A 6,941-nucleotide genomic window follows, 5' to 3' on the forward strand; every position below is an offset into this window, starting at 1 on the left:
ATCTGCCTGTTCTGCTCCCCACTCTGTCTCTGATGAATCCTCTTACCCCCCACACCGCTGGCTTGTACCCCATTTCTGTATGCATAAATAAATAAAAATGTTTAAAAAATATGTGAGGAGGCAGTGACACTTTCCTTTATAGTGCTTGGTTATAATATCAGAACTTCTTAAATGATAAAAAGTGGACTGGTAGTTACCTCATATCAATCTTGGGAAACTTGTTTATGATTGCCAAAAAAAACTTTTTAAAGATTTATTTATTTATGCACACAGAACTGGGCTACAGGCCAGAGGTGCAGGGGCGGTGAGAGGCTTCACCAGAGACAGAATGGGGAGCAGAACAGGCCAACTGACGAAGTACACTGCTGAGGGCAGGTCAGGAGAGGTCTGCCGCACCATATGGGTCACCTCCAGGGCAGGCGGGGATCGAACTCATGCTGAAGTGGCTTTAGCTTCTTAGTGCTGTGCTTTAGCCCACTGTGCCACCAGGAAGGGCCCTGATTGCCAAAATTGTAAACAAAAAATAACAGTTCATGTGATTCTTTCCAAATAAGCTGACTTAAGCTCAGTGTGTAGGACTAAACTGGTTTTATCTGCTCAGGAAATTTTCAAGGCTGGTCCCTGTTTTTTATTTTAACAATGCACAGACCTTATCCCTATGATGCCAGTTCTTCCAAAGTTGAGCCTCAGATTCAATGCAATTCCATCCAAAATCCCAGTAAGTTATTTTGTGGATATTGATAGACAGATTCTAAAGTTTATATGAAGAAGCAAAAATCCCAGAAAAGTTAACACAATATTGAAAAGGTATTGCACAAATTTGGAGCACTGAAGCTGTTGGATTCTAGGACTTACTATAAAGCTGCAATAATAAGACACTGTGGTAATGACAAACAGATAAACAGATCAATAGAACAGAATGATCGCCCTGAACTACTCTCATAAATATAACCAACTGATTTTTGACAAAGAAACAAAATTAAATGGAGAAAAAATAATCTCTTTAACAAATGGTACTATCGAACTGAAAGTCCACATGCAAAAAATATAAAACCAACCAATATTCAAAACTGATCAGAGAGCTAAATATAAAATACAAAAGAATAAAATTGCTAGAAGGTACTATGGGAGAAAAGTTACATAACCCTGGATTTGGAACTGACTTTTTGGATATAGAACCAAAAGTATGATTCATGAAAGAGGAAAATGGAAAAAGTTGAACTTAATTGAAATGGAAAACAGCTTTTCTTCAGAATACACTGCTACTCAAAATGAAGACAAGCCACAGACTGGGAGGAAATGTCTCCCAAACAGACCCTGTAAAGGACTGTATCCAAGATAGACAAATAACGCTTAAAAGTCAACAATAAGGAAACAAAACACCACAAACAACATACACATATGGTGAATGGGTATATGAAAAAGTGCTCACCATAATATGACATCAGGAAACTACAAATGGAAACAAAATACAACACATAATGCAATACATATGCATTAGAATGCCAAAATTTCAAACACTGTCAATAGCAAATGCTAGTGAGGATGTGGGCAAACAGGAATTCTCAGTTATTGCTTGTAGCAATGCGAAGTAGCCCAGCCACTTTAGAAGACAGCCTGGCAGTCTCTCACAAAGCTGAATAAAGTTTTACTCTTTGCGTCAGCAATTGTGCTCCTAGGTATTTACCCAGATGAGTGAAAAAAAAAATCAACAACACTTATGTCCATACCAAAACTGGCACACGGACATTTAAAACAGCTTCATTAAAAATAGCCAAAACATGAAAGTAGCCAAGACGCCCTTCAGTAAGTGATAACTATTTTAAGTAATAGAAACTGGTAATTCATACAATGGCTTATTATTTAGCAATACCACATGTTCTATAGGACTGATTCTTGCAGATTGCTCTTATGGCATAAAATTCTGCTAATTTCAGTTATCTGTTCTTCACATTTTTTTTTCACATTTCTACAGTTTGATTGTGTATAGTGACAGCTTTATTCTTTTTTTTTTTTAAGATTTATTTATTTGTGCACACAGAACTGGGGTACAGGCCAGAGGTGCAGGGGCGGTGAGAGGCGTCACCAGAGACAGAGTGGGGAGCACAACAGGCAGATGGATGAAGTACACTGCTGAGGGGAGCAGCAGGCAGGTCAGGAGAAGTTTGCGTACCCTGTGGTCACCTCCGGGCAGGTGGGGGTTGAACTCATTCGGAATCGGAAGTGGCTTTAGCTTCTTAGTGCTGTGTTTAACCTGCTGCACCACCAGGGAGGGCCCTTTATTCCTTTAAATTCACATATGCACACACATATAATCTATAGCACAATCTGCCAGAATGTATTTGATTAAATGAATGTTGATCTGCACAATATACTTGTGTCACTATGAATTTCATTCATTGGTCATATTTTAAATGATACCTCATGCTACTTCTAGAAAAATCATATTTGATGGAAGTCAGCAATAATCCAAATATTCAATACCCATCTATAGAAGCAGAGATAGAAGTAGAGATCATTACTTTTGTTCACTATCTGAGGATTTCCTGCAGAAGACTATTCCAACACTTTGAACAGAGTGTGGTAAATGCATCTGAGAAAGAATATTACTCAAACATTTTGAAATGAAACTAAAACAACATAGCGATTGAGTTGAATTAAAAGAAGACTTACTACATTATTCTCATCATTTGCACCAAAGGAAGCAGTAGGCCATACCAGTTACACTAAAAATTCTGCATCATTATATAGTTCTGATTAAGTTCCCAGTAGGCCCCAGTAAAGAGAAGAATCACGAGGAATACCCCAGTATTTCAACTTCAAAAGATTCTTTTATTAAAACTGGGTAACAACAGCAAGGGAACACAACTGGAGTGTTAAAAGGTCATTTCAGCAAGGTCGCGTGTGGGGGTGCCCAGCGCCTTCTGGTATTTTCAGCCCCAGTGGCCCTGTGGGGAGACCCTTTCAAGGGAGGGAAGGGGCTGTAGCAGAAAGGGGAAAAAGGGAAGAAAATTCTACTCCCTCAGAGTGGAAGAGGCAGGGAGGTGAGGCTGGGGGATGTGTCCCCAGGAGGAGAGGGTGAGGAATCAAGGGTTTGGCTAGTTCTGTAGGTTGAGCCCAGGCTGAACCAAATGCCTCCTGGACCAAGCTGTCTGCTCCCCTGCTGTTGAGTTTTCAAAACTGGAATATGCTGAAGGGGGGGTGGTTAAGGGTTGTGACATAACCTGGAAAAAGAAATGGGGCTTTCCTGAATAGATGCAAAACCTCACTTTTAGGGGGCCAGGCCACAAGGTCCGCCTACCCAAGGGCCTGCAGAGGCAGGGTCCTGTGAGGCAGGGGGAGGGAAGTCACACCCCCAACTCACTCCAGCCCCAGGTGGTTCACTCTCAGTGCCCTGGAAGGTACCAGTGGGTGGTAACTGGGGTGACAGGACACAGAGAAAAGGAATGGCCCAGGGCCTTTACCCATTGGGTCTTAATTTGTTTGGCCATGAAAGGAGCTTATGGGTGAGGCGGGTGGGCCAAATGAATGAATCCCACTGCCAAGCTCCAGCAGGAACAGCCTCCATGGATAGTAACACACCCCAGGTTAGATCCCTGGGGCTCTCACAGGGAAAGGTAAGATTCCCCCTTTCCAATATCCTGATTAGGACAGATAGGGGGAACCCCCAAAATAGCAGTTACAGGGAATGGGCTGGCAAGAAGCAACAATAGTTCAAAAACAAAGAAATAGTCACAACTATTGACAACAGCCAAATTATGGAGACAGAATGAAGTGCCCAAAGACAGCTAGCTGGAGCAAGAAGATGCGGTGAATATACACTGTTGAATACTTCACAGCGATTCAGAAGATGAAGTCTCACAGATAAAACTGGAGGGGATTATCCTAAGTGAAATAAATCAAGAGGAAAAAGACAAATACCAGATGATTGTACTCATAGGTGGACGAGAGACAAAAACAAAAACAACAGGCAAATTAAACGAAAAAACCCGAGAAATCAGACTGCAGAACTAAGGCTACCAGATGGGGAAGAGGACTGGGGGGGAAGGGGGTGAAGGGCCCCAGCAAGCATGCTGCAGGCTTGCTGGTGCTTTGGCAGTGAGGTGTGGTATGGAAACTGCCATTTTTAAGAGGTATGAGCCTATTCTTTTACATTACATAGTGTTAGAAGCCAACACTACCGCAAAGAAAAATAATACTGAGGAAAAAAAAAAAAACAAAAGAAAAACACAATCTCCAATATTTCCACAGACGTCCTACTGGCTTACAGGGCGCCCCCAGGCGTTAAGTCTCAGAAGTGACTTAAGTTCCCCTGCACTGGCTCTCGGGTCAGGGCCAGGCAGGCTGGTGCCCTTGAAGACTGCCTGGCCTTGGGCTCAAGCCTCTCAGGGTCAACGCCCACTACAGGCTGGCTCTCAAGTGAGGTCCTGTGTAGACTGGAGGCGGGGGAGAGGCGCACAGGGACTCACTCACGGGGCAAGCAGAAGCTGCAGAGAGGGTAGAAAGGGATAGGGTGGCAGGGGAGAGTCAGGATGTGCGAGACAGAAATGTGGTACTGCGTTGTTCTGGCGTCGTCCTTGCACTGATAGCATTCTCTGGCAGGGCTGGCAAGTTTAGGGCAGGTGCTAGGAGGCACAGGATCCAAAGAAAGCACCCGCGCAGCCGGTGGGGGCTGTGGTGAGGTCCTAGGTTTTCTGGATTCCCAGGGCTTCTTCTAGTTCTTGCTGGCCCTGCTGCACCTTGGAGTAGAAGTACCGGCACACGGCCTCCTGGGCCCACGGCTGGAAGTAGAAGTCGGCCCGGCGCTCCTCCTCGGAAATCCCCTCCCAGTCAGGTACAGTCTGGAGGTCTTGGCACTGGGACTGAAGCCAGTCATTGATGAAAGCATGAGGGTCAGTGGCGAAGTTCAGCATGAACTCCCGCTGCGCCTTCAGCTCATTGATAGCCTCTATGGTCTCGTGTATCTTGTCATCTAGAGCAGCAATGTCTTGCTGGCGGGCAGGCGACAGCACGAAAGAGTTCATCTGGGCGTTTAAGGTATCATCCACTTCCACGTCGATGTCATAACAAGCTGTCTTTCTCCGGTTAGTGGGGTCAACACTGATGGTGTAATAAATGACCACGGGATCCGGCGGCATGAGCAGCGCGTGGAGCCGCTCCGGGATCTCGGAAAACTTCATCCGTGGACACTCAAAGATCTGCTGCAGGTACTTGTCGCAGAGGATAAACTCCCGTTCGTGGGGGTCCTGAAGTTCATGTGTCTTGACGTATTGCCACAGAGCTTGGATGATCACTGGGCGGGTCTGCGTGTGGATGCCCAGGAGTCGAGCCAGGCGGGGGTCTAATTTAAACTGGGGGGGGACATAATCCAGCCCCAGTATGATAGTGCACCACACGTCCACCTCTCCTGGCCGCTTCACCTGGAAGCCATCCGTCTCCTCGGTCGCAGAGGTTCTGTGCCACTCCACCAGGTGTCTGTCCGGACCATACAGGTCTTTGTCCAGTTCAATCACCAGGGACTTGAAAAAGGATGAGAACTTCCTCTTTGGTTTGGTCCCGTAGTATCTGGACGTAGCCGCATCTTCCAGGAGCCGTCCTTCGACCCGAAGCTCCCAGAAAGCCTCTGACCCTTCCCCATCCTTGGAGTCCGACTTGCTGCGGTTGAAAGTGTTAGAAATGAAAATTCGCAGCTTCCGTTTTTGCTTGACTGGAGGTTTCAGAGCTTCCTGGACATCGAGCCATTTCTTCATGGTACTCTGGTCCAGTTTCCTTTCAAAAGCCAAGAGATCCATGTAGGTCTGGGATTCAGGAACCAGTTCAAGAACCTTTTGGGGCAGAGTTTTGTCAGTCATCTTCTTTTTCTTTGCATTGTGGTTTCGGCTTTGGACCATCTGCTCCTGATACATCTGGGACGTAAATGAGTCCCATTCTGACTGAAACAGGCCAGGTGGAGTTGGAGAGAGCCTTGTTGAGCTGGGGGATGCCACAGAGGTGCCCACGGGGGTTTCCTCAGGCGTCATTTGGCTACCCGAGTCCAGAGGAACCATGAAGGGTCCTTGAGGCATCATTTGTCTGGCCGCCTCCTGGGGAACCATGAAGTGTCCCTGAGGCATCATTTGTCTGGCCGCCTCCGGGGGAATCATAAAGTGTCCCTCCGGCGGCATTTGGCCGGCTGCTTCCGGGGGAACCATGGAAGGTCTCTGAGGCATCATTTGGCCAGCCGCCTCCGGGGGAACCATGAAGGGTCCCTGAGGCATCATTTGTCTGGTGGTCACTGGAGGGCCCATGAAGGGTCCCCGAGGCATCATTTGGTTGGCCGCTGGGGGGCCCATGAAAGGTCCCCGAGGCATCATTTGGCTGGCTGCCACCGGGGGGGCCATGAAAGGTCCCCGAGGCATCGTTTGGCTGGCTGCCACACGGAAGCCCAAGAAAGGTCCCCGAGGCATCATTTGGCTGACTGGCATTATACCTTGTCTCAGAGCGGCTTCTCTGGGCATCAGGAAGTAGAGTCCCCGACGGGGCCCCAGGCCCATCCGCATACCCATTTGTAGGAGAGGTCCCAGAGCCCTACCCAGGATCCGGCTAGCTGGTAGGCCCTCCCCTTCTGAGGCTCCACCACTGCTGCTCGGAGTAACTGACTGGAAACCCTCTTGGGCCGCCATCTTCCTCACAGCTGTTGCTGTAGCTGCACAAAGAACCGGAACCGGAAGTCACCCTGCGCCCCCTCACTTCCTCCCGCCCCCTCGTCAGCGGCTTAGAGACAACTGGTATTCTTAACGGAACATCCCCTTCCCAGTCACTTGCAACAAAAAATCAAGACGTGTAATTCTTTTGTTGTCTCTGACATTATTTTAAGGAGCCACACTTAACATAATCATCTAATTCTCCATTTTCATACGTATAGAAGCAATGCAGTGATTTTGGGGTACATTTAATCAGTT

The 6,941-nt window shown here is 47.0% G+C and overlaps 1 pseudogene; it reads right to left on the bottom strand.

Moving 5' to 3' along the window:
* Window positions 1-4,685: 4,685 nt before the first annotated feature.
* On the bottom strand, window positions 4,686-6,662 carry LOC101631899 (annotated as a pseudogene).
* Window positions 6,663-6,941: the final 279 nt, after the last annotated feature.

Source organism: Condylura cristata, unplaced genomic scaffold (genome assembly GCF_000260355.1).
Source record: "Condylura cristata isolate star-nosed mole 26May11 unplaced genomic scaffold, ConCri1.0 scaffold00019, whole genome shotgun sequence".
Taxonomy (NCBI): domain Eukaryota; kingdom Metazoa; phylum Chordata; class Mammalia; order Eulipotyphla; family Talpidae; genus Condylura; species Condylura cristata.